A 27466-nucleotide genomic window follows, 5' to 3' on the forward strand; every position below is an offset into this window, starting at 1 on the left:
GATTAGTAACAGGAAAGGATAGCCCCATTATAACCAGCATTTGAATCTAATGTTTAATCTTTGATACTAATAAGAATTCATTATCACAGCACTCTTCCTGATGCTGAATATTTGGTAAGGGCTCAACAGATCCCAATTGATTGAGGTAGAAGATTGTGATTCCAATTATGAAAATTTGAGGTAAGGAATGTCCATATAATTTATTTCAATCTGATAATTAATAGCATGAATTAACAATTAGCTAAATAATGTCTATACTTTGTATTCAAAGCTCACTCAATCACATATATACCAGCATTTTAATTCTCAGGCTGGGGTTGTGGCTCAGGGACTATTTTTCTCAAGGAAATCAGTTACCCAAAACAGAAGCTATCATCACCTACTTGGTGTGTATGTATATATTTAAGTACCTTCATTAACTGACTTCAGAGAGGAGGGGCTTGTATGCCCCTTTGGATGCCCAAGTTATTTATTTATTTATTTATTTTTAAGAGAGAGTGAGAGTGTGGGGGGGAGAGAATTTTATTATTTATTTTTTTAGTTATCGGCGGACACAACATCTTTGTTTTATATGTGGTGCTGAGGACAGGCCACACGCATGCCAGGCGATCACGCTACCGCTTGAGCCACATCCCCAGCCTTGGATGCCCAAGTTATGTTGACCAAGAAGGAAGGCTAAGTGGATTCAGTTTAGTTTATTGTGTAATCTCCTTGGAACATTTAAAAATAATATTCAGCCCTGCCACAGATCAACTAAAACATTGTTTCAGTCTGGGGTTCAGTGGTAGAGTGTTTGCCTCACATACATGAGGCACTGGATTCGATTCTCAGCATTGCATATAAATAAATAATTAAAATAAAGGTCCATTGACAACTAAAAAAATTTTTTAAAAAAGCATTGATTTAGGGGAATGTGAGGTTTGACAATCACTGCCCTGAAAAAGACTCTAACTTGGAATTCTGTGTGCAAACTACAAGTCAAGGTTTAAGGTAGAATTAAGTCACCTTGAATATGTGAGGTATCAAGAAATTTCCTCCTGTATCCATTCTTAGCTTCTGAGGGATATACCCACCAAAAAAAAAAGAAGTTAAATAAATATTTTAAAGTTTTTATAGGGTATATGCTGAGAAAGAAGAAGATACATTATGTTGGAAATGGGAGAAGTGAAATGAATTCCCACTGTGAGTGGTCAAATAGAAGCCCAAGAGAATGGAACATGAACAACCAAGGTGAATATGAGAAGAGAGCTTTCCAGGAGAGAGAGCCCAAGGTGCTGGGGTGGGGGGGGCAACTGATAGATTGTCATGTGTGTTTTTTTGCCCCATGAATGATACATTATAGAAAGATGTGAAAAAAGTAATTTATATACTCCAATAAAACATATACAAGAAAGGAAATGGGATAATAGAACTGTACTTAACAATAACCCTAATGTAAATACTTAATGAAAATTATTGACTATCTTAGGAGGATGAACAAAGGAGAAGCCTGCATGGCATAACAATCTCACCAAGCTCAATAAAACGTCTAAAATGGAAAATTCAAGAAATAGGACAAACATGTCCTTTAGATGCATGGCGATAAAAACCAGGAGAAAAGACTAAAGAGCTGAGAAAAGTATTTTTCTGTGAATCAGGCATTGGGGAGAGAAGGACAGGGCAAGGGACTATTTTTCTTAGAAGCTCTTGAGCCTTACTAGGTCAGTAAGTGCACTCCTCCTTCCTTGAGTTCTCTTCCAATATTGAAATTGATAGGAAGAGATCAAAGTGCTGCCTTTGTTATGGAGCAGGTGAGCCTTCCTACATCTCAAAATTTAAAAAGGGGCTGAGAATGTTGCTCAGTGGTTAAGCCCCTCTGGGCTCAATTCCTGATACTAAAAAAAAAAGAAGTTCATACTTTTTTTTTTTTTTTTAAGAAAGAGATTTTTTTTTAATGTTTATTTTTTAATTTTCGGCGACACAACATCTTTGTTTGTATATGGTGCTGAGGGTCGAACCCGAGCCGCACACATGCCAGGCGAGCACGCTACCGCTTGAGCCACATCCCCAGCCCCAGAAGTTCATACTTAAATAGTATTCGATAGATGCTTTATGGGTATTACCTCATTCAATCCTTGTAACAATTCTATAAAACAAGTACTTTTATCATCCCCAATTTACAGAAAGGGAAACTGAGTCATAAAAAGTTATGAAACTTGTCCAGTGTTACAATGTGAATAAGTAATGAGTCAGAATCTGCACCCAGGCTGTCTGGCTTTAGCAATCTTCCATTAGCACTTACAATGCTGCCTCATTTGTGTTAAAGGCTTTTATATGCATTATGATACATTTAATGCCCAACCAAGCCCAAGAGGCAGATGCTATTATATCCCCATTTTAGAGAACATATAGTGAGAATATGTCCAAATCTGTGACTCTGCTATCCACTTCTCATTAAGAAAAATATTCTTCGACAATAGAATTATTTTGGAAAAGTATTATTGGTGAATTTTTATGAATTGAAATGAGTAAGAATTTATATTCAAGATATGCTTTTCCCTAGGTAAGATTAGAGTTGGATATAAGTAAGTTTGTTGGTTTGATAGTTGAATTAAAAAAAAAAATTCTTACAAACACAGAAAATTGAAAAAGGAAAAAAAGGTCAGCAGTTGTCCCAGCACCCAAAGCAGTGGGAATTGCTTTAACACTTTTATCTATTTTATTCTAGGGCTTTTTCTATGCATTACTGTTTTCATGGTGTAAATACAATTTCATACTGTGTTCTTTTCACTTAATATCACATCAGCATATTTTCTTCTTATATTTGTGTGTGTTACTGGGCCTGAACACAGGGCATCATAAATGCTAGGCAAGCACTCTTAACACTGAGCTATAACCCCAGCCCCCTGCTCTTCTTTTTTTTTTTTTTTTTTTTTTTTGGTACTGTGGTTCAAACCTAGGGGTTCTTTACCACTAAGCTACAACCCCAGCTCTTTTTCATTTATGTTTTTATTTATGTATGTATATATTTTTTGGTGCTAGGGATTGAACCCAGGGCCTTGTGGATACCAGGCAAGCACTCTACCAACTAAGCTATATCCCTTGCCCTTATTTTTTATTTTAAGACAGGATCTTGCTAGGTTGGTTAGGGCTGGCTAAATAGCTAAGGCTGGCTTTGAACTTGCAATGCTCCTGCCTCAGCCTCTTGAGTCACTGGGATTACAGATGTGTGCTACCACAAGGGGTTTTCCAGGCTATTCTTTATTCACAAACTGCCTACTTTTCAATATCCATGATGTGATCCAGTGTGCTATTTGCCAGAAAAATGTTAACAAAAGAAAAACATGACGATACATTTCTTAAAAAAATTTAGATTTCTTATTTTAAAATGTAATTTTATAGGAAGGGCAGCAGAATAGAATAGAAATGATTGATGTATGTACAGTCCATGTATGTATTATATGTCAAAATACATTCTGCTATCATGTATGACTAAAAAAAATAAAAATAAATTGTATGGTAAAAAAATAAATAAAATGTAATTTTAATCAGTACGAGATACATATATAGTTCAAAAAGTTAAATAGTGCTGCAGGTCTTCTGCTAGAGGAGATTAGTTCTTTCCCACTTTTTAAACTTCTAAGTGGAAGCTTTGCTGGGCTCTTGCCCTTGGAGAAATGAGTTCTAGATAAAGGAACTAGCTGTGCTCAGCTGATGCCTGTGTCTCCTTATTGTTCCTCTATACTAGAAGTTGAGTGGGGAATGGGCCTGACCACAGGAGGTCAGTTTTCCAGCCCTGTAAGTGACTAGTGGTAAATCTTCCATGTTCATTGGTGGAATGTAAGAAAGCTCTCTCTAGCTAATATACTCTCATTTGGCCACTTCTGCGGTCTTCTATGCCCACCTTGTTCTTTTCCTTATTAGTTCCCTTGAAAGTTCTTTTCCATGAGCTAATATCCAACACCCACTCCTTTCCCTGCTATCAGATGGGTGTTGTCATGAATTCTGGTTTCAGTTTATTGGCCTGTGTTCTTTGAGCACTTTGTTGGGCCTGAGCTTGATTGGCAGTAGAGCTACATTGATATTTATTAGTAATGTCTGCCACAGGCATGAAGAGAATGGCAAGAGATGGGCAACATATATGCCAGGTCAACTTAGCTAAATTGTATTCCAGCCCAAGTCTCACTGTCTCCATGTCAACTTCTGACCCTGTCATACCATTTTCATTGTTTGGCACCCGAATAGTTTGTGTGCTGATTTTCACAACTAGACTGGAGTTTCTTTGACAGCAGCTATTGGGCAGAGATTCTGTGTCACTTCACTGTGCCCAGTACAGTTCCTTACACAGTGAATGTTCAGAATCTATTGGGTTTCAGCAACATAACTGAAAAAACGTGCCCTCTGCTGGTATGGTTGAAAAGAGCACATCTGTTGAATTTCTATAACCTTGATCTGACCTTTATAGAACAAATTAATAGAGGCTTCTTATTGTTTTTTTGTTTTGTTTTGTTTTTTAACCAGAATTGAACCCAGGGGGGCTTAACCACTGAGTCACAACACCAGCCCTTTTTGTATTTTATTCAGAGAAAGTCTCACTGAGTTGTTGAGGCTGGCCTCAGCTTCTGGAGCCCCTGAGATTATAGGCATGCACCACCAACCAGCTCCTATTGGGTCTTTTTTTTTTTTTTTTTTTTTTTTGCAGGGGGAGAGAGTACTGGGAATTGAACTCAGGGGCACTCGACTGCTAAGCCACATCCCCAGCCCTATTTTGTATTTTATTTAGAGACAAGGACTCACTGAGTTGCTTAGCACCTCACTTGTGATAAGGCTGGCCTTGAACTTGCGATAGTCCTGCCTCAGCCTCCCAAATCGCTGGGATTACAGGCGTGTACCACTGTGCCCAGCTTCCTGTTGGATCTTTACATCACAAAATATTTCATTTTCAAGAAGGCCTAAGCTAGTGGACTTGGTGGGCCAGGACTTGATCCCAGCAACTCAAGAAGCTGAGGCAGGATAATGGCAAGTTGAGGGTCTTCCTCAGCAATTTAAGAAAACCCTGTCTGAAAAAAAAAAAAAATAGAGCTGGGGGTGTAGATCAGTGGTAGAGTACCTCAGGCTGTCTTCGGTACTGAAAAAAAAAAAAAAAAAGAAAGATTTGCCCTAAGGATATACTAAAACATGTTCCATGCTTAGCATAAGTGGTAAGACACTATCCCAAATAGTTAAAAATATACATAAGTTTATGACTCAGCACCCAAACTGGCAATTCAGAGAAGATCATTGTTCAGAGGAGAGAGAGGGCACGAACTGTTGTGTTTATTTTGTCATGGTCAATTTATTCTTTCCTCACAGGGTTACTTACTGTATACCTCTAACCTTGAATCTTCAACAGTATGTTCAGCCACATTCTGTACTGTTTTATGACCCTTTTCACCATTTAATAATACAGGGCATGTTTATAAATAGAAGCAGACATTTCCCATTTATTATGTGACTCTCCATATGGAGCTTCAGAATGGACTTCTCAATGTCCCAGCCCAGGTGACAAATCTAAGACAATCAGAACAATCCCATCTGCCTGGTCTGATGGGTTGTACATGTGGCCTAGTTCTCCCCATTGAGATGGGAGGGGATATCTGGGAGAAGTTTCCAAAGAAAGAGCCACCAAAAAAGAACTGCTCTGGCTATCCTCTTGCCAGCCCAAGAATGAAGCAAATACCAAGGACAGCCACGTTGAGAAATGGATCTTTGTTGACTCAAGCTGCTCATTCAATTCACCCTGAAGCTCTCACTACAGCAAGACTTGCATTTATGTGGAGATCATAAATTCTCCTGTTGTTGAAGCCATTTGGGTTGAGGTTTCTATTACTTGCAGCTGGAAGCATCCTCACTCATAAACTATTAAGAGAAATGACTCACAGGGAAACAATCCTCTGAGCTTCTGATTAACTCTGGCCTCCAGAGATAATTATCTGGGCCATCAGATATATAAAAATATGGAGGTCATAAGAATTAAAATTACAGTGGTTACTTTTAGGAAGGGGTGGGGATAGTGACTGGGAGGGTGCCTGAGGGGGCTTTTGGAATGCTAGTAATTTCTCAGTCTGGGTGGTAGGTACATGAATGTGTTTACTTTGGGATATATTCACTGGGCTGTACGCTTTGTATACTTTTCTGCCTATAAGTTATAATTCAATTTTTAAATTTTTACATTAAAAAAATATAACCAGACCTCAAACTGTTTTTATCATGACAGGAAGGATTTGGATGGCATATAATGGTCATTTTTTTTTAATTAGGCATCCAAATGAAGCTGTGGGGATACATTTTAATAATTCCCAGAAGTTCACTGAACAGCTTTCCTGTCACTAGTATGCAGGAATGTAGTCTCCTCTCTTTATCTCACAAACCCTTCCCCTTTTGGTTTAAATGGAAGTGCCTTCGACCCTCACATATAAAGAACTCTATCGTTTTTTCAGAATGTCACAATACTAAAAAAAAAAAAAAAAAGCCAGAAACAAACCCTAACAGCCCTCTGTACATGGAGGGCTTTGTCCAAAAACAATCTAAAACAGATGATCTTTAGTTATGGGAAGGTTGATTTGGAAGAAAGTAACCAGAGCTTCATGCAACCTAGGTCATTGAGACCTCCTATTAATGGATGGAGAGATGAAATACATTCGGTCAGTGGATGGTAAGAGAAAAGTATATGGGTTTCTTAGTTCTCAATGGATTTTTATTTTATTTATATGTGGTGCTGAGAATAGAATCCATTTCCTTACACATGCTAGGCAAACACTCTACTACAGAGCTACATGCCCGGCTCAAGTATATGGATTTTGAGGACCAAATAATCTGGAGATAGTCTTGGCTCTTCAAGGAAGCCCAGCCAAGGGATATTACCATAAGTCATTGCTCAAAGAGCAGACTCAGATACACAAAGGTAAGAACCTAGAATATTAGTTCTCATGAGGGAGAGGACTTAAAGGGAGATCTCATCCTGAAACCAAATTGGGAATATGGTTGGTTGGTGTCCAGACCCATGGAATCTCATGCTTTAGAAGCTTCAAGTCCTATCCTGTCTAGAAGGCACATAGACCCACAGAACTGGAAGCTCATTAGGACCTGCATACATAATATATTTGTGGTCCATCTCATTCTTCAAAGTTCTTTCACATTTATATCATCATTACAACCTTGTGAGGTAAGTTAGCTATTTTCATAAGAGAGACAGTGACTAAGAAAACAGACTAGAGTCAAACCAACCTGGGTTTGACTTCTTGTCCTGGAGTGGTATTGCACAATTTACTTAGCCTGTTTTAGTGATTCTAAACCCCAGAGGATGTTTAGTAACATCTGGAGACTTTTTCTATCCTTTTAGTGCTGTGGATTGAACCCACAGCTTTATGCATGCTAAGCACATGCTCTACCATTGAGCTACATACCTCTAGCCCCCTGGAAAAATTTTTGACTGACAACCAGAGGGATGTCATTGTCATTTAGTGGGTTCAGGCAAGGGCTACTGCTAAATATACTATGACAGGCCTCCATGACAAATAATTATTTAGCCCAAAATGTCCTCAGGGCTGTTGTTGAGAAACCCTGGGCCCTATCTCATTCTCAGTCTTCATCTGAACAGCCAGCATGTCAACATTACCTCATTGGGTTATTATATAGATCACGTTAAATAACAGTTGGTGTTGCATTGTCCAGCTCTTTCTTACTCTCCTGTTTAGGGAATTGGTCTCTTAAGATTGACAGAATTAGAATTCTGTGGGCTGAGTGCCAACCAACATATTCTCCACTAGTTTCATGGTGTATGTCCCATATTGCATAATGGGATTCTGCCTGTTTGCCACAGTTGATGAGATCAGAGGGGGACACTAGACCCAAACTAGAGCAATAAGAATCTTGTCCCTGATGAACCAAGTAATTCCAGGCCCAGTGTGACTGGTGTCTTGAATGGAAAATATACAAACCTGGGTGTTGTGGCCATTTTCTTACATATTAACTGGATGCAAAGACATTTATAGTAAGAGAGGAGAACACAGCAGTTATGGACAGAAAATCAGAAATAAAAGATGGAATCCCCAGGGTCCATTCTCTGTTGCACCCTGCCCCTATTTAGCCCCTTAATCCTTATAACACTTTTTGCTTAAACTGGCTTCAATTATGTCTTTCTTGTACCTAGGAGACAAAGAATGACTATAGAAATTATATGTAGAAGCTCTTAGCGTGGTGTGTACGGCCTGTAATTGTCAGTTGTTATTGTTATGCCCATTGTAGAGATAAAGTTGAAACAAGGGTTAGATTTGTTCTATATCACACAGCTCTGTAGTGGTAAACCTGATCTGGAATCCAGGCCTCTTCTTGGCCCCAGTTTTGTTCTGTCCTGTGAATGTAAAATAAAACTTTCAAAATAGAGCATATATAGATAAGTACAAATATACAGTTACAATTAATTCAAAACAAACTCAATGCATCCATTACTCAGGATGAGAACTAGAAAATTGTTGACATCCCGGAAGACCTTCCTGTGCCCCTCCCTGACATGTATTTCCCTTGCACAGGCAGAGGTAACCAAATATCATGGGTTTTTTTTTTTGTTGTTGTTGTTATAATAACTTTTAATAGTTTTTCCACCTACATACGTAACCTTAAACCACATGATTCAATTTTCCTTGTTTTGGAATTTCATTTAAATGATATTATAGTGTATGTATTCTTTTTTTGTTTCTTTCAACATAATGTTTGAGCAGTTCATCCACACTCTTATGTGTTGTTATAATTCATTTATTTTCTTTGATGTGCAGTTCACAATGTTTTTATCCAATCTATTGTTAACAGACATTGAGTTATTTACAATTCTGGGCCAACAATACTACTCTGACCATTTTTGTCTCCATAGTCTGGTGCATATGTGTAAAATATCTCCTAATGTATACCTGAGAGTAGATCCTCAGTGTTTTAGACTTCTTTTGTTCCACATCCTCATCAGTTTGGGTTCTTTTCCATACAGATGTCAATACCTGGGACCACAGGATAAAGAAAGTACTGTGTACTGCTGTGAGATACACAGAAATTTAAAGCACATTATCCTTCCTCCAAAAGTTAATACGTAGACGGATCATGTGACCTAGCAATTCCACTCCTAGGTATATGCCAAGAGAATTGAAAACATAATCCTTACCCAAAAATTTGTACATCAATATTCACAGCAGCATTGTTCATAATAGCCCAAATGTAGAATGCAGCATATCCATATATTACTCGGCCATAAAAAGAAATGAAACCCTGATACATACTACTGCATGAGTGAGTTTAGAAAAAGAAAGCCATTTATAATATGATTGCACATATATGAAATGTCCAGTTTAGACAAATTTATAGAGACGAAAAGTTGACTAGTGATTGCCAGGGGCTGGAGAAAGGGAGAAATGGGGAGTAACTGCTACCAGGTATGGGAGTTTCTTTTTATGTGTGTGTGATGCTGGAGATAGAACCCAAGGCCTCATACATGCTAAACAAGTGCTTCACCACTGAGCTACATGCCCAGCCCTGGAGGGTTCCTTATTGAGGTGATGAAAATGTTTTAGATTGGGCTGGGGATGTGGCTCAAGCGGTAGCGCGAGCGTGCGGCCCGGGTTCGATCCTCAGCACCACATACAAACAACGATGTTGTGTCCGCTGATAACTGAAAAAAAATAAATATTAAAAAAATTCTCTCTCTGGGGCTGGGGACGTGGCTCAAGCGGTAGCGCGCTCGCCTAGTGTGCGTGCGGCCCGGGTTCGATCCTCAGCACCACATACAAACGAAGATGTTGTGTCCGCCAAGAACTAAGAAAAAATAAATAAATAAATGTTAAAATTCTAAAAAAAAAAAAAAAAATTTCTCTCTCTCCCTCTATCACTCTCTCTTTAAAAAAAAATGTTTTAGATTTAATAACTTATAAGTTTGTGAATATACTAAAACACACCAAGTTGTATTCTTTAGAAGGATGGATTTTACGTGAATTGTATCTTTCTTTTTTTTTTTTTAAAGAGAGAGTGAGAGAGGAGAGAGAGAGAATTTTTAATATTTATTTTTTAGTTCTCGGCGGACACAACATCATTGTTGGTATGTGGTGCTGAGGGTCGAACCCGGGCCGCAAGCATGCCAGGCGAGCGCGCTACTGCTTGAGCCACATCCCCAGCCCTCTTTCTTAGTTAATTTATTTATTTTAATTAGGTATAGATGACAGCAGAATTCATTTTGATTCATTGTACACAACTGCAGCACAACTTTACATTTCTATAGTTTGTACACGATATAGCGTCACACCATACATACACGTACCTAGGGTTATGATGTCCATCTCATTCCGTTAACTTCCCCGTGAATTATGTCTTAATAAATAAAAACACAGCATCCTTATCATTCATTCATTTATTCAAAACACATGTAGTAAGTACCTAAGACATGCCAGACACTCCCCAGCTCTTTGTTGGGGACAACAGAGGTCAATGCATTTGTCACTTACATTGATCCTGACAGCTAACATGACACACTTTCAAAAGGAGTCATTGAAGAGAGTGTAGTGAAGTGACCATTTGCGGAAGCAAGGGCAGGGTGAGGACAGATCTGGTTGAAGGTGTGGTAAAGCGGTTCAGGCTTAATGGTAGATAGATGACCTCCATTGCTGCCCTGGTCCTAAAAGTTACTGTCATGAGCTGTCACAGAGGGTCGCAGACAGGAGCTGTGGAGGGACAGGGCCACATGACTTTGTTGTCCTCCAATTCTGTCTCCTTGTGCCTCCCATTAGAACACATAAAGGATGGACATTTGGAGAACTGAGTCAGGCACCTGGCATGGTCCCAATCAGTTGGCCTGAGACACAGAGAGACAGGGAGAAGGCTGCAGAGTGAATCTGGAGGTTCAAGAGGAGTGTATTAGCTACTCCTCCCCTCGTGGGCCTCACATCTTGAGTGGGGAGGCAGAAGAATAAAAATCAATAATTACAAAATCTGATCGATAAACAGGCTGACCCAAACGAGAGCATGTTGGTAGGTGGGTGAATGGGGGCACTTTGGATCTTGCGCCTGGGAAGGTCTTTCTAAGGAGGAGGTGCTGTTTGACCTGGGACACAAAGAATGGGTCCCAGGGCATTGAAGATGCTATTTGTGGAGATGGGAACTTGCAGGAGGGACAGTTTGGGAGGAGGAAACCAAGAATCCCCTCTGGGGCATATTAAGAAGAGAGCATATGCATACACAAAAGAGGGACTGAGTGAGTCTCCAGGCTCCTGGCGAGAGGTTGAGCCCAGAGGCTGGCTGTGGGCCGACACCCAGGGCCTGCCTCGGAAGCCAGGACGTGTGAGGACTGCGCCCTCCCTGGAGGTTATACTGAGTGCTGGCGCAGCATGCTGGCTCCGGCTGCCTATGCTCTCACAGGGCTCCTTCCAGTGCTTATTGGGATCTCTGCCATGTCCCAGGTCCTCCCCTTACAAAGGCAAGAAGGACCAGGGGAAGGGAGTATCCTAAATACCAAATACGACACAGCCTTGAATAAGCAGGAGCTCCAATCTGATAGCTGAGGTGTCCCCAGGGAGAGTTGTGGGCTTGCCAACTATGAAAGGTCCCAAATCTACTTAGAATAGTACCAAGCCCCATGAGTAATACCGTGCTGCTTACAGCACCAACAGAGGAAAGCAGCCCAAACCCTGGCTGGAGCCACGTGACAAAAGCAAGAGGGGACTCTGGGTCCTCAGCTGACACATGGTTTCTCCCTTGATGGGTCTTTGGGGCACTCAGTCGCAGCAAAACCAGAACCCACCATTGGGAGTGCTTCTAATCGGCACAGCTTGGCACATGGTGGTATTTTCTTCCATAGAGGTCTCTCCCCTCTGGCTCCTTGCCCAGCCAGTTGCCCACAGACTGGAAAACAAAGGCTCATTGCCTTCCCTGGAGACCTGGGCTTAAGGGATGGGTCTTGGGCAGGCTGAGCGGATGCTCTGTTGATTTTTTTTCCAAGTGCAGAGAATGTGACAGCCAATTCCTGTTGGAAATGGCTTTGTTTTCTTTGGAGCATGAAACACTTTTCCTTTCTTGTGATTGTTTGAGTTCAGGTCATGTTTAGGATGATGATTCGCTAGCCTAATTACATGCCTGCCAGAACTGTGGTTCTTAACCTTTTGGGGAACAGAGCCTGTTGCAACCCTGATAAAAACAAAACTTGAAAAACTATGGTTCTTCTCCCTAAAACACATATACACTAAATTAAATATTTTTTGTCAGCCCTACCAGGTTAAGATCCCTTGAGCTAAGGAAAAGTTCTTCCTATTCCTCCTCATGTTCTGCACCAGCTTTCTCTTCAATCTGGATCTAAAAATCTACCTTGTTTAGCTTTCACAGCATTTCTTGCCTGGCTCCTGCCTAAATTAATCCCATGTGTCCAGTCTGCTAAGGAGAAGGTCCTTCTAGCTTTGGACTGCCTCTTTTTGAAGGCTTCAGTCCAGCAACACTCCAATTTTTCAGGCAGCAGAATACTCCAGTGGGATTTATAAAGCCTTTGTCTCATCCATGCCTTTTTATTACAGAGGGGTCCAGGCCACAGGAGTCTTAGCCGATTCAAGAAGAAGTGGCACCGTTTTGGATGAGGCTCTAGGGAGACAGGCGTTGTCTGGTTTTGTTAAATTCCAGAAGCAACCCACTTTGCCAAAAATGCCAAAAATAAAAGGACTGTCTAGACACTTACATATTCGAAGTTCTAATATGAAGAGAGACCTTACCTTGACATCACTGATTTATGCGTCCATGGTGAGACGAAGGGATTCAATTATTTAACAAATAAGGACTGTGTGCTCGCCATGTGCAGGCCCCTGGGGTAAATGGTGATAAGACACATTAAGTATACGAAAAATTTAGGTAGTAACAAATGCAAGGATGAAAGTAACATGATCAGTGGGTATGGTGGTAGGGACATGATCAAAGATATCTTAATGGGATAGAAGCTGAAACCTGAATGCATTAGCACCCCTGCCCCACCACCTTTGGTTTCACTTTCTGTAGTTTCAGTTAGTGGTCAACAGCAGTCTGAAAATATTAAATGGAAAATTCCAGAAATGAGCAATTCACAAGTTTTTAATTGTGCAGAAATCTGAGTAGCATGATAAAATTAAATGCTGTCCTACTCTCTCCCACCCAGAATATAAATCATTCCTTTGCCTACTGTATCCACACTGTATATGCTACCCACCCATTATTCACTTGTGAGGTATTTGGAGAGATCACATTTACACAACCTTTTTAAAAATTTTTGTTTTGTAAGTTGGGCATTGTGGCACATGCCTGTAAACCAAGTAATTTGGGAGGCTGATGCAGGAAAATTGCAGATTCAAAGCCAGCCTCAGCAAAAGGGAGGCACTAAGCAACTCAGTGAGAACCTGTCTCTAAATAAAATACAAAATTGGGATGGGGATGTGGCTCAGTGGTCGAGTGCCCCTGAGTTCAATCCCTAGTACCCCTCCAAAAAATATCTGTAATTGTAGATGGAGAGAATGCCTTTATTTTATTGTATTTTTATGTGGTGCTAAGGATCAAACCCAGTGCCTCACACATGCTAGGCAAGCACTCTGCCACTGAGCTATAGCCCACACAACTTTTAATATAGCATATTGTTATAATTGTTCTATTATTGTTGTTAATCTCTTACTGTAGTAAACTTATAAATTAAACTTATCATAGATATATATGTATAGGAAAATACATATAGGGTTCAGAGCTAACTAAGGTTTCAGGCATCCACTGGGGGTCTTGATATACCCCTGGTGGATAAAAGGATAGTACAGAATTGAAAAGGGAGCATTCATTTGAAGGAGGAGAGCTTCAGTTAGTGGGAACAGGTGCTGCAAAGACCCTGATGCTGGAACAAGTTGGCCTGCTTGAGGAGCCCAAAAACACAAGTGGCTGGCATAGGGAGTTATGGGGGAATAGGAAGTGAGTAAAGAGGTGGGTGGGGCTAGGCCATTTGGGGAATTCATAGGTTGGGAAAGGAATGGGGATTTTTATTGCAGACTATGGAGAGTATCGAGCAGGGCACTATTTGCATGTTTAGAACCAGTCTCTGTGTAGAGGAGCATATTGGAGAGAACAAGAATAGAAGAAGGGACCCGTGAGAGGCTGATGAGTAGCCTGAGTGAGCAGGGCTGTGGTGCCTTGGTCCTCTTAGGTGACAGTACAAATAGAGAGATGTGGACTGTTTTCCAAGTGAACACACCTGGTACAGACAAATCCCTTCTCCCTGTACATACATAATTTGTTACAAATGCATGGTGATTAAGACCCATAGAAATTTTCACATCATACATTTTACAAAGGTCAAAGTTACCATGCTCTTCCCTGTCCAGAGTTTCCAGTATCAACCCTCCTAGGAAAATGAAAATAACACGTATCCTGTCAGACGCAGTAGTGCATGCCTTGTAATCCCAACAGCTCAGGAGACTGAGGCAGGAGGATCACAAGTTCAAAGCCAGCCTCAGCCACTTAGTGAGGCCCTAAGCAACTCAGCAAAGACTCTGCCTCTAATAAAATACTAACAAAAAGGGGCTGGGCATGTGGCATGGTGCCTAAGTGCCTCTGGGTTCAATTCCTGATCCCCCCACCCCCCACCCCCCACCCCCTGCCAATAAATAAATAAATGAATAAATCTTTCCTAAGAGCAAGTTGCTTGGATGATCTTTTCTCTGCAGTCTGTCAATCTTCTTGGCAGGAAGGACGAGAGACAGAATAGATAGGTGTTAAGTGCTAGCTGCATACTTTGATCTCATCTAATCTCACAATAACCTACAAGAGTAAAGTTATTAGCCTTGCCTTGTTTGTTTTGGTTTTTATTTATTTATTTATTTTTCCAGATGAGGAAACTATTCAGAGAAGTTAGGTAAGTTGCCCAAGGTCACATAGTTAACAAGTGACAGAGCTGAGATCCAGTCCTACATCTGTCTGATGCTAATTTTTCTCTGAAATATTTCTGGATGGTAGGACAACTTCAGCACGTTGAGAAGGTCCTAATAACACAGAGGCTTCCTGGATTTTAGCTACACCTTGGATGAAAACTGGTCTCCTTTGGGACTGCAAGGGCTTGTTCACATCATGGGGCTGTGCAGTTTTTAAAGTTCTTCCCCAATGGTCAAGACTTATATGCCAAGGAATCTAATGAAGAAAGAGGGAGTTTGGATCCCGAGATAAACAAGCTCATTATCCAGCAACAAATCAACTAGGGTTAAAACTATTAAGGCTGACAGGAAGGTAGAACCAATGGCATCTCTCTGAATTTTTTTGAAATGAGAAACTTATGGTGGCTACCATTGTATCATGGAGGAGCACCCAGGATTCAAGGACCTCATGACAAAGAAATCCTGTCCCTGCTCCTCTGGAGCCAGCAGGAGGACTTTAGCCAGTGCCAGTGTCTCCAGAAAGACCCCAGGGCCCACAGCACAGGACTGTGTGTTACCCATGCTCCTTCAGATCCCAGTACTCCCCCCACCCCCAGTGCTAGGGATGGAACTCTTGCATACTGGCAAGTGCTCTGTCACTCCTGGTCTCAGGACTTTTGAGAACAATTCAGAAAAGACTAGGCCTCATAGGTTCAACCCGGCCTGATTGTCCAGGACTGTTAGGAAAAGGCTGGGATGGCATTCCTGGAGAAAGCGGGTCAGAAAAGCCAGATGGTGACGTATATCAATGGACTGCTCACAATGGCTGCAGAGCATACATCACTGTGCCCCTCTGGTGCTTGTAGCTCTCTGGTGGGTGCCTGTGCCCACTGCAAGCTCCTTGGAGGGAGGACTATGTTTTGCTAATATTATTTTTTTCCCTCTTCCAGTATTTTTCTGTGTGTGAATGAATTAGCTTAGAGTGACTGACAAATCCTATGTCTTCCACAATTTGACTCTTCAAAAGGAATCATAAGCCCATAATGAGGAAACAGGTATTCTGAAGAGTATATTTTGGAACCAGATAGATCTAGTTTCCAGGTCTGACAGGGTGGAGAAAATGGGGCATGTTGTAGATTATGGCTATAAGGAGGAAATGAAATTATGCATTAGCATAGGACCTGGCACAAGGCAGCCCTCAGAAGGAGTGAATAACATTTCTACAGTCACCATGAACGGCTTGGGTGATATTTTGTGTCTCAACAGGGAATTTCGGTATTTTATTATTTTGTTTTGCTACCTTATCTCTTTATCTATTTATTTATTTTTGTTTATTTATTTATTTTGCAATACTGGGGATTGAACCCAGGGTCTTGAATAGCTAGGCAAGCACTCTACCACTGAGCTATATTCCTTGCCTTTTTTCTATTTTGAGACTGAGTTTGCTAAATTGACCAGGTTGTCCTCGAACTTGGAATCCTCCAATCTTATCCTCCTGAGTCACTGAGATTATAGACATGCACCACCATGCCCAGCTGTATATATCTTTAAATGTAACTGAAACACAACTTTCATGAAATAATATGCATGATAAAATCTGACATTTTCTATTCTGGTCAATTTTGTTGAAAAACATACTGAAGGGCACAGGAAAACTTTTTTAGGTGACAGTTTCCTATTTTGATTGGAGTGGTGGTGGGAGGTATTTGTGAAAAATAAACATACATTATTACATATAAAGTAGATCTCAATAATTTTTAATCCTATGTACATTATTACATATAAAGTAGATCTCAATATTTTTTAATCCCCTAATTTTTATTGCAATATAATTTATATCCTATAAAATTCACCCCATTTAGAGTATACAACTCAGTGGGTTTTTTTTTCCAGTATATTTACAGAGTAACCAATTAATTCCATTATCTAATTCCAAAGCATTTTCATCACTCCAAAAAGAAACTCCATATCCACTAATAGTCACTCCCCGTGTTCCCATCCCAGGCCCCAGACAATCACTTATCCCTTTCTATCTTCAAGGATTTCCTGGTTCCAGTCCAATAGGGTCAGGAGAGATGACTTTGAGACTAGACCAGTCACTGAACCTCCCAGTGAGAGGACACACCTACCTACCGATCTGTACAAAGCCCTGAGCTGGAGTTTCTCTATTTGGTCCAAGTGTTGGGTGGTGAATTCCAAGAGCATCAGAGACACCTGTAAGTGACTCATACCCTATGTCCCCACTTCCTTTCTAGACCCACCCAGGCCCACTCAGTCCTGTGGAAATGTTCTTTACCTCACTCCCCTGTGGAAGATAAGAGCACTCAGGCACCCAGTGAAGGAGTGGGGAACAGACTTTCCAAGGTCAACAAGGCATACCCATCTCAGAAATGCAAAGAAGGTAGGGAAGGTGTAGGAATGTGTTCAGCAAGGTGGAGGCTGGAAGAAGGTTTGGAACTGAGATTAGACCTAGGACTCAGTATAGGTGTTGCTGTCGGCTACATGGAAGAAGGAGAGAAGGACCTGTCATGACTTTAGGGGACTGGTGTCCACATCCCTACCTCCCTCCTAACTCAGGCTCCACCTGGTACTTTGGAAATGCTCCTTACTTCACCCACTCTGCCTTGGAAAGGTGTGGACAACGAGGGCCCTGGGGGAGGGGGAAGGCAAGAAGAAAGTGCCTCCACAAAGTTGGTGAGGCAAGCCCAACCCAGAAACCTCCATATCTGGCTTTTAGGAGGTGGCAACTGGCAGCATGGGTGGGGCTGAACTAGTCCAATGGTGCCAGCTCAGCGATCATTTGGAAATGGGAGGTTTCGAAGGAGATGTGGAAGTGTTATCAAGAGATGCCTGGAGAGTAAGAGAAAAAACTCTTGGGATTTTTGCATGGTAGCACACACCTGTACTTCCAGCGATTTGGGAGGCGGAGGCAGAGGCTTTGGCAACTGAGCAAGAGCAGAAAGGGCTGGGGATGTAAAGCAAACCCTGAGTTCAATCCTTAGTACTGGGCCGGGAGAAGAAGCTCTCTTTTCCCAGCTTTTACCACCAGGAAGAGAGGGAGGATTCTGGTGGTAGAGAAAGAATGAATGCACAACAAGATAAAATGCCTGAGAGATGTTGGTACAGGAAAAAAGTACACCGTGGAGCATAAGTGCCTGCAATCCTATCTATATAATAAAGATACGTGTAATTGTCAGAACAGACCCAAGCCTGGAGGGATTCTCACCAATCTGCCAAATGTAACCTAAAAGGAAAAGAACTTCACAGTTTACTCTTAGTCTTTTTTAATTTTTTTAATTGTTTTTTAGTTGTAGATGAGCACAATACCTTTATTTTATATATTTTTCTTTTTATGTGGTGTTGAGGATTGAACCCAGTGCCTCCCACGCGCTAGGCAAGCGCTCTACCATTGAGCCACAACCCCAGCCCTTAAATATTTTTTTAATATTTATTTTTTAGATGTAGTTGGACACAGTACCTTTATTTTATTTATTTATTTTTATGTGGTGCTGAGGATCGAGCCCAGGGCCTCACATGTGCTACGTGAGCGCTCTACTGCTGAGCCACCACCCCCAGCCCCTTAGATTTGTTTTTAAAGGACTGTGTATTTTTTGTGTAGTTAATAAAGCAAGATATAGCCAGGTGTGGTAGCAAATACCTATAATTCCAACAACTAAGGAGCTTGAGGCAGGAGAATCGCAAGTTTGAGGCCAGCCCCAGCAAAGTAGCAAGGCTCTAAACAACTTAGTGAGACCCTGTTTCAAAATAAAAAAAAAGAACTGGTACATGACTCAGTGGTAAAGTGCCCATGGATTTAATCCCCATTTAAAGAAAAAACAAGGGGCTGGGATTGTGGCTCAGTAGTAGAGCGCTTGCCTAGCACATGTCAGGCACTGGATTGGATTCTCAGCACCACATACAAATAAATAAATAAAATAAAAAATTTCATCAACAACTAATAAAAATATTTTAAAAATTAAATAAAAATTAAAAAACAAAAAAAAAACAAGATAATTCTAAAAATATCTTTAATCTAGCTGTGCACTATGTTGCATACCTGTAATCTCAGCAACTGAGGAAGCTGAGGCAGGAGGATGCAAGTTCAAAGCCAGCCTTAGCAATTTAGCGAGATCCTAAGCAATTAACTGAGACCCTGTCTCAAAATAAAAAGGGCTGGGGAATGTTAAAAAAAAAAATCTTTATTTTTAAATATTTATTTATTTGTTTGTTTGTTTGTTTTGGTATTGGGGATTGAACCCCGGGGTGCTCACCCATTGAGCCACATACCCCAGCCCTATTAAAAAATCTTTAAAAAAATTTTAGCTGTAGGTGGACACAATACCTTTGTTTTATTTTTAGTGGTATTGAGGATCAAACCCAATGCCTCATGCTAGGTGAGCATTCTACCTCTGAGCCACAAAGCCAGCTCCAAAATTATTTTTTATTTTGAGACAGGGTCTCACTAAGTTGCTTAAGGCAACCCGAAGTTGCTGTGGCTAGCTTTGAATTTACAATCCTCCTGCCTCAGCCTCCAGAGCCATTGGGATTATAGGTGTGTGTCACCATGCTGGCTAATCTATTTTTAGATGGGTAATACATTCACATAGAATATTTCTTTCCCATTCTTGTCCTCATGACATAGCTAAATAATATTTCTAATTTCTTAGGTATCCTTCTAGAATTGCTTTATGCATCTGTAAGGAAATTTATATAGAATTTTATTTTGTAAATAAGGGTCTTTGCTATATTGCCCAGGCTGGTCTTGAACTTTGAGCTCAAGGCATTCTCCCTACTTCAGCCTCTTCAGGGCTAGGATTGAAGATGTACCCAGCTGTAGAGAGATTCTTAATACATCTCCATTGAGCACTAGCTCTAGGAAGAAAATCACAATTCAAACCCAATGACCCGGCATAAGGGCCCTGAAGAATTCCCATAAGCAAACATATCTACAGGGTGACTAAAGGGAGTAACTTTTAGTCACCCTATAGATAACCTTTCAATGATGTTGGGTTTTTTTTTTTTAGTATTTTTTTCACATCTTTATTTTTTTTTTTTTTTTTTTTTTTTTTTTTTTTTTTAAAGAGAGAGTGAGAGAGGGGGACAGAGAGAGAGAGAATTTTAACATTTATTTATTTTTTCTTAATTCTCGGCGGACACAACATCTTTGTTGGTATGTGGTGCTGCTGAGGATCGAACCCGGGCCGCACGCATGCTAGGCGAGCGCGCTACCGCTTGAGCCACATCCCAGCCCCTCATCTTTATTTTTTTATGTATTTTTATGTGGTGCTGAGGATCATACCCAGTGCCTAACACCTGCAAGGCAAGTGCTCTACCACTAAGCTGTAGCCCAGCCCCTCGATTTTTTTTTTAAACATGAAATATGTGCATATAAATATATACCAGCTATATATTTATGTGCGTCTTAAATGTATATTTATTAAATTGTAGATAAAATATACTTATATTTTTACATATATGTGTTCATACATTATATAATTTATATATGCTCATTATAAGGAGTCAAGAAATAAAACAGAAATCAAATCACCCCAAATTTCTCCACCTCAAAATAAGGATAATTAACATTAATTAAATATTATTCTGGACCAGTGCTGTCCAATAGAACTTTCTGAGGAAATGGAAACGTCCTCTGTGATGTCAATTAGTAGCTATTTATGCTTACTGAGCACTTGAAATGTGGCTACTGAAATTGAGGGACTGAATTTTTATTTTTTTAAATTAACTTAAACTTGGGCTGGGGTTGATAGAGCAGTGATAGAGCACTCGCCTAGCAAGTGTGAGGCTCTGGGTTTGATCCTCAGCACCACATAAAAATAAATAAATAAAGGTATTGAAAAAAATAAACTTAAATATACATAGCTATGTGCAGCTAACCCCTGCTAAAATAAACAGCACAGTTCTCAACCCTTTCCCGTTGTGTATGTGTGATGAAAGAAAGGCCAGGGGATGTGGGTTATTTTGGCAATGCCTCCCCAAATCCTCATAGGTGTGATTATTAGATTATTAGTTAACATAGGATTATAATTTTAGAAATTATCCTGAAGAAATGGTTATGAAGTTGCTCAAAATCTGCCTCTGGGTGCTAGGGTTGTGGCTCAGCGGTAAAGGGTTCACCTAGCACTTGTGAGGCCCTGGGTTCCATCCTCAGCTCTGTATTAAAATAAAGGTATAAAAGAAAAATCTGGCTGTAAAAGTATTTATTACCATAAAAAACTAGAACATTGGAGGAAAATATTTACCAACATGGGAATATGTTCACAACTGTCTATTAAATAAAAGGCAGGTTACAAATCAGTATGATTTTATTAAAACAGAAATCCCTTGGGGCTGGGGATGTGGCTCAAGTGGTAGTGCGCTCACCTGGCATGCGTGCGGCCCGGGTTCGATCCTCAGCACCACATACAAACAAAGATGTTGTGTCTGCTGATAACTAAAAAAATAAATATTAAAAATTCTCTCTTCTCTCTCTCTCTAAAAAAAAAAAAAAAAAGAAAGAAAAAGAAATCCCAATAGCCTAGAAAAACTTATTTCAAACTGCTCATTCGATAGCAGGCATTCAATAAGTCTTTGTTAATTGAAACAGTGAATGTTAATAAGAGTTAGCATCCAGCTGTAAACTTATCAGTGATTTTTCTATTTCCCTCTGCATCTCGATCTGTACTTTCTAACTTTCTATGGTGAACACATATACCTTTGTAATAAGGAAAAAAAAACATATTAAAAAAAGAAGGATCCTTGTTGTATCATAACACTTCAGAGCTAGAAGGAACTTCAGAGACAAAGGCACACATGGCTAGTTAGTGGCAGAAACCCAATTTTTCTAACTACACACAAACATCTTCTAGAGCCAAGGAGAAAATATTGCTGGATTGGCTTCTATTCTGGATCACCCCTGGCCAGGACAAGCCCTCTCAGTGTAGCAATTCAGAAGTGCATTTGGGGAGGAAAAAACAAAGGGTATTAAGAATAATTGTCAACAAGATACAAAACATCATAAAAAATTTCCCTGGCGAACCACAGACATCATAATCTTTGCTATCGCTGGGCTTCCTCCCCCACAGAGCTCCCCAGTTGGGATGCCAGCAGGGACACCCTCCAGGACTCCCTGTCCAGCCAGTGTGTGGGAGAGAAGTCTCTGTCCCTTGCAGGAGGAAGCCTACTGGTTGTCCCTACATTTTGGCTCTTCTTCAAAGTCCGTCCTCTTTCAACATTCTTAACTGAATCCTTAAGTGCCTACCTCAGATGTCCTTTCATTTTATTCAGCCTTTGCCTTTGGCATTCGTGCTCAACTTTGGAAGTAGCTGCACTTTATTATATGAGATGACTCTTGCCACCTCACAGCTCTGTGGCTCTGTTCATTTATCAAAAAAATTTTTTTTCAGGATCTAAGCACCCATAGACACACAAATGCTCAAAAAGATATTTACCCCCAGAGAAATGAAAACAAATAACAAAAAAAAAAAAACTTGCATAAGAATATTCATAGCAACTTTATTTATAATAGTGCAAACTGGTAACAACTCACAGATCTATCCAAAGAGATGAGAGAAACAAACTGTGGCCTATGCATCCATATTGCCCACCAGGAAAGAGAGAGGACAAACCACAGCATGGACAAACAATAGCATGGAAAATGGCAAATGCATCATACTCAATGAAAGAAGCCAGGAACGAAGAAGGAGGGCAACTCTTTTTTATTTCATTTATTTGAAGTCTTAGAAGAGGTTTGTGTTGTTTTGTTTGTTTGTTTTGGTACTGGGGATTGAACCCAGGGGCACTTAACCATTGAGCCACATCCCCAGCCTGGTTTTTTTGTTTGTTTGTTTTGTTTTGTTTTTGAGACAGGTTCTTGCTAAATTGCTGAGACTGGTCTTGAATTTGCAATCCTTCTGCCTCAGCCTTCCAAGTCACTGGGATTACAGATGACCACGCCTAACCTTTTAGAACAGATTTTAAAAATATATATCAGAGCGGGGCATGGTGTCACAGGCCTATAATCCCAGCGACTCGGGAGGCTGAGGCAGGAGGATTGCAAGTTCAAAGTCAGCCTTAGCAACTGAGAGAGGCCCTGAACAACTTAGCAAGACCCTGTGCCAGAGTAAAAAATAAATAGGGCTGGGGGATGTGCCTTTGTGGTTATGCACCCAGGGGTTCAATCCCTGATACTAAAAATAAAAATGAAAAATAAATTTAAAAATTCTGAATAGTGGTTGTCTCTGGATAGAGTGGAGGTCCTAGCTAAGATAGGAGGAAGACAATGGAACATAGCAATATAGATGGCAATGTTCCGCATCGTGAAAGGGACATTGACACAACTATATCTGATGTGTTCAAATTGTGTATTTGGGTGGGGGGTGTGGCTCAGTGGTAGAGCTCATGCTTAGCATGTGTGAGTCTAGGTGTGGTGGTGCATTCCTGTAATCCCAGCAACTCAGGAGGCCAAGGCAGGAGGATCTCAAGTTTGAGGCCAGCCCCTGCAACTCAGCAAGTCTCTGTCTCAAAACAAAAAATAAAAGGGATGGGCATGTAGCTCAGCAGTATAGCACTTGTCTACCTACCATGTGTAAAAATAAATAAATAAATAAAAGTTTTTAAAAAATAAGATAATTATATGTTGACTACAATGTAGATGAATTGGAACCCTTGTGCCCTGTTGGTGAGGATATAATAAAATATCATAGCTACTATGAAAAAACAATATGGTGGTTTCTCAAAAAATTGAACACAGAATTACAATATGATTCAGTAATGTCACTTTTGTGTACTTTATATTTTATATTTTGTGTACATTATACCCAAAAGAAGTGAAAGCAGAGGTATCTGTATATCCTTGTTCATAAAGGTATTAACAATAGCCAAAAAGTGGTCTGATGCAGAGATGCACACCTGAATCTCTGGGATTCAGGAGGCTGAGGCAGGAGGATCACAAGTTCAAGGCCAGCCTCAGCAATTTAGCAAGACTCTCAGCAACTTAGTAAGACCATCTCAAAATAAGAAATAAAAAGGATTGCTGCTGGATTCAATCCCCAGTACCATCCCCCAGATAAATAAACAATGACAGCAACAACAAATCAATCGCCAAAAGGTGGAAGCAACACAAGTGTCCATGGACAGATGAGTGGATGGGCAAACTGTGATGTAAGCATACAAGAAAATTTTATTCTAGTCTAAAAAGGAAGGAAATTCTGACACATATTGCAACACAGATGACCTTTGAGGACCTTGGGCTAAATGAAATAAAGTAGTCACAAAAAGACAGATATCATATGATTCCTCTGAGATGAGGTATCTTATAGTCAAATTCATAGAAACGGAAGGTAGTCTGGGGTTATTAGGGTCTGGGGTAGGAGAGAATGGGCAGTTGTTTGACGGCTGGAGTGTTTCCTTTTGCAAGATGAGACCCTTCTGGAAGGGGTCTCTGCACAGCAATGTAAATATACATTTATTTGGAACTCAAATAAATGTATATTTACATGGAACTCAAGCCCAGAGCCACTCCTGTGGGTTCAAACACCGATTTCCACCACTACCTGGCTGTCGTCCTTCATGGGGTGATGTCAACCCTTGTGGAGTCTTCCCCTGTAAAGTGGGATCATCCTGGGACCTTCTCATGGGGACACTGAGGATGAACTGAGATATTCCATACAAAATACTCCACTCACCCCTAGCCGCTGGTTGTAGATGTTGCTACTCTTACAGTAAGAGTTAGAAGTAAAGGTGGATCATTCAGTGGTTCAAGGGTGTCTTTCAGAGGCAGACAGCCTGAATGCAAACCCTGGTTCCTGCAGTGTCTTTTTATAAAATCGCGGACAATTCACTTGAACAGAGCCTCAGTTTATTTAGCTACAAAATGCCCATCATCAGAGGGCGGTGTGTACTCAAAGCCTGGCACAGTGTGGGCACACGGTAAGCCTTGGCCAGTGGAAGCTGAATGGGGAAAGAAGTTTCCCGGCGGAGTCCAGCGGGGGAGCAAATACAACTCCTGGGCATCGGAGGAGGCCACAGAGAAGGGCCTGCTATGGCTTCTGGGCTGAGTTCCACTCATGGGCCTGCTTGCTGCACAGCCCTGCAAGGTCCTGTGTGACCTCCTCCCCCTTCCCGCAAGGTCCTCCCAGGTCCCCAGCGTTGGAACAGAGCCTCTGTCTGCTGTTCTCCCACTGTTCTGTCTGATTAGGCCCTTATCTCGGCAGCTCTGCCCCGCTTGGCTGCCTGTCATATTCAATTTCATTCCAGGGCACTCATCCCACTCTGGACCCAGTGTCCCTGAGAATGAGGTTCTGGGGACCCAGGGCCTGGTCTCCATCATCCTGGGTTCCCACAATCCTGAGCAGTATGTCTGGAACACAGCCGTTTCTCCGGATGAGGAGGCTAAAGAGAATAAAATTAATGAGAAACTAGCTTCCGGGCCTTGATGTAGTTGGATTTCAAGGCACTAAGAAACACCCACATGCCTCCCCCTTCAAAAATACCTTCTCCCTTAGGACTCTCTTTTGCCCCAAATTCTATGATTAAAGCTTCATTTCTTTGGCTGAAGCCAAATAGGGACCTTGTATCTGATAAAAATGCAGCATTCTGTCTCAGACAGAGTCCTAACAGGAAACAGAAGGCACATTCAAAAGTGCTTAACTGAAAAAACAAATTAAAAAAAGAAAGAAATGAGTGAAAGGGATATTTACAGTGAAGTGGGCAGGATAAATGGAACCAGCAAGGTGGGTGAGGCACCCTGGGCCTTGCCACAGCAGGAAGCTGTCAGTTCCCCAGGGCGGAGGGTGGAAGGGAGCACTGACGTGGAGCTGAGAGGGGCCACCTTAAGGGGACAGGGGCCCCAGAGGTTTAGCTACTGCCCAGTGATTCAGATTGAAGCAGGCATGAATATCTCCCTGCTCTTCTCCTCTTGACCTCAATTTCCCAGGAGGCCCTCCACTAGCCACACCCAACCAAAAGCCAGAGGGCAAAGGGACCTGGGTAATGCAGTAAGTCCCCAGGGGTCAGACTCCCAGGGGCACAGAAGACTAGAAAATGGATCTGGGTCCAGGGCATGGTGGCACACACCTGTAATCTCAGTGACCTGGGAGGCTGAGTCAGGAGGACAACAAACTCAAGGCCAGCCTCAGCAATGTAGCGAGGCTCTAAGCAATTTAGTAAGTCCGTGTCTCAAAATAAAAAGCAAAAAAGGCCTGAGGTTGTAGCTCAGTGGTAAAATGCCCTCGAGTGAAAACCTTAGTACCAAAATAAGAAAAAAGAAAAAGAAAATGGATCTGGATTGGTGGTAGGAGAGGGAAAATAATAAGCCTTCAGAAGTGGCATATTTTATCACAACTCAGTGTAAATAAAGACATCAGGCTGGGCACAGTGGTGCATACCTGTAATCCCAGTGGCTCAGGAGGCTGAGACAGGAGGATCACAAGTTCAAAGACAGCCTCAGCAAAAAACGAGGTGCTAAGCAACTCAGTGAGACTCTGTCTCTAAATAAAATAGAAAATAGGGCTGGGGATGTGGCTCAGAGGTTGAGTGCCTCTAAATTCAATCCCCAGTATAAAAAAAAAGAAGAAGAAAAAAAAAAGATATCAGATCCTTAAAGAAGAAGAAGAGGAAAAGGAAACTGGAGACCATTATATGAGGAAAGAAGGCCACTGACTGAGGGAAAGGTGCCTCCCCTCTTACTCCTTCTCCAAATAAAGGACCTTGCATGGTCCCAGTAAGGGTTCTGGAATTTCCACATGGAAGGGTCTAAGGACAGAACTATGGACCAACAGGGAAACCACAACTGTGTAGAAAACACTAGGACTTGGGCTGGGGATGTGGCTCAAGCGGTAGCGCGCTCGCCTGGCATGCGTGCGGCCCGGTTCGATCCTCAGCACCACATACAAACAAAGATACTGTGTCCGCCGAGAACTAAAAATAAATATTAAAAATTCTCTCTCTCTCTCTTTATTTAAAAAAAAAACAAAACAAAACACTGAGACTTGACTCTGATTTGAGTAGCTGGGGGTTGGGTACTGATGAAGACTGTGGGGACACTAGGTTTCTCCCCAATCTCAACATTTTTTCCCTCCTTCTCCCACCTACGTCAGCTCTATTACTCACTAGGCCAATGACTTTGGGCATGTTACTAGCCTCTTGGCTACAGTCTGGGTCTGGAACGTCCCCCACAGACCCACATGTTAAAGCTTGGTCCTCAGCTTGAGGCCACTGGAAGGTGGGCCTTTAAGAGGTGGGGCCTAGTGGGTGGTCTTAGGTCACTGAGGGTGTGGCCTCAAGGGGATTGTGGGAAACTGGGCTTTTTCTCCCCCTCTGCTTCCTGGTGTCATGATGTAAGCTGGCTGTTCCAATATGGCTCCCTGTCATGATCTGCTGCTCTGCCACAGGCCCAACACAACAGGGCCAATTGATCATGGCCTGGAACCTCCAAAACTGTGAGTCAAAGTAAACTTTTCCTTTTTTTTAAGCTGATCATGTCATATATTTTGTTACAGCAATGAAAAGCTGACTCGCACATTCTCTGTGCCTCAGTTTCCTCATCTGTCAAATGAGCACCACGGTCATAGGGTTATTAG

General features: G+C 41.3%; 1 pseudogene across 1 annotated transcript in view; it reads left to right on the forward strand.

Moving 5' to 3' along the window:
* The first annotated feature begins 27212 nt into the window (after positions 1-27212).
* The window catches only part of LOC120888019 (ADP-ribosylation factor-like protein 2-binding protein pseudogene), a 28447-nt pseudogene continuing 28193 nt past the window's right edge, over positions 27213-27466 (forward strand). The window contains exon 1 of the transcript XR_013430969.1: positions 27213-27325. The product of XR_013430969.1 is annotated as an ADP-ribosylation factor-like protein 2-binding protein pseudogene (transcript). The remainder of the gene's footprint in view (positions 27326-27466) is intronic.

The sequence above is a fragment of the Ictidomys tridecemlineatus genome, chromosome 15 (assembly GCF_052094955.1).
Source record: "Ictidomys tridecemlineatus isolate mIctTri1 chromosome 15, mIctTri1.hap1, whole genome shotgun sequence".
NCBI classification, from domain to species: Eukaryota; Metazoa; Chordata; class Mammalia; order Rodentia; family Sciuridae; genus Ictidomys; species Ictidomys tridecemlineatus.